This window comes from Corylus avellana, chromosome ca3 (assembly GCF_901000735.1).
Source record: "Corylus avellana chromosome ca3, CavTom2PMs-1.0".
NCBI classification, from domain to species: Eukaryota; Viridiplantae; Streptophyta; class Magnoliopsida; order Fagales; family Betulaceae; genus Corylus; species Corylus avellana.
The window spans coordinates 28,548,440-28,549,955 of record NC_081543.1 but is presented as its reverse complement, the minus strand read 5'-3'; positions in this window follow the sequence as shown (position 1 = coordinate 28,549,955).

Here is a 1,516-nt window from a genome sequence, read left to right as displayed (position 1 = left end):
ATGAATGAGAGCAAAAGACGTTAGTCTATAAGGGGCTCTGATACCATATAAGAACATTCAAACCTATAATTGGAGGGTTTTTTCTCTCTTGTTTAGAGAGAGAAGCCCTAGGAAAACCCTAGGGTTTTTTCTCCAGCCGCCTCCCCTGTGAGGTCCTTCTTTCCACCTCGTGTGGCCCCTCTGAGGAGGAGGAAAAGGTTTTGCCTTTTCCTTTTTCCTCCCTTTCCCTTCGTTTTTCTCTCTTCTTTGTGCTTGTTTGGTTGTTTTTTGTATTTTCTTTTGTTTTCTTATACAGCCTCGCCATCCAGCCTCGCCGCTTAGCCTGCAGTCCGCAGTCTCCCAGCCAATCGCCGTCCAGCCTTTCACCTGCCGTCCAGCATCTCGCCCAGCTCGTTGCTGTCCAGCCAACCTAGCATGTCGCTGTCTAGCTTGTCGCCGTCCAACCAGTCGCCATCCATCCTACCCAGCCTATCATTGTCGTCCAGCCCAGTAGTGGATCTGATTTTTGGGGTTTTAGATCCGATTTTTTCAAAACTCAATCTAATCTCCCATGTAGATCTCGCTGCCAATCAAGCCCTTCCTCCATCTTCACTGGCTTCCCCAGTTTCCCTTCTCCACCAACCGATCCTCGATCCTTTCATTGCTCACTGGTGCCCGTTCTGTTCTTCGCTGGCGCCCGATCTGTTGTTAGGTGCTTGTTTTGTTTTGTTGCTGTTGTTTGTCTGTAATTTATGTTTTATTTTGCTGTTTGTGGGTTACTATCTCCCTGTCACGATATGGTTTGATCTTGAGGTGGAGATTGTTGTTGGTGGTCATTCTTCAATGGCTCCTATTTTGGTTCTCTACAGTGCCTGCTCGGCAACAACCATTTTACAGTGGTTGTTGTTTTTACCGCAATGGACTTTTCACGAAGTTTTTTTGCACTTTGTACCGCTTTGTGCGGCCTTGGAATAGGCCCAGCTCGCTTCTGGACCTTTTGGTTCAATTTACAATCACCATTGCTTGCTATTTGATCCTTTTGGACTGGATTCAGACTTTGTTAATGTATTTATTCTGCAGTTACCATTTGGGCTCTGTTGTTGGGGTGCCTTCCCCTTTTGTGTTTGTTTTAATCATGTAATCCCATTTCCCTTGTTTGCTTAAAAAAAAAAAAAAACCCTATAATTGAATTTGTAATCACCTTAATGTTGATGTAGAGATTACATAGAACTCTTAACTCCTATCCTATAATACATTGGATAATTATTATAGAGATTAGATAGAACTCCTAATTCCTATCATATTATTCATTGGATAACCATCTCTAAAGTTTAGATAAACATAAACTATTAGTAATCGGATAGGAATGTGCTTCATCATGTCTAAATTGCTAATTATTCAAATAGTAAATGTAAGAATATATAAAAGACTTATTTATCTAAAAAAGTAGCAAGATAGTCCGCGACTTGTTCAAGTAAATAATTCTATAAAAAATTTATACGTTTTGTTACTTTTAATAGCAATAAAATTGACGAAA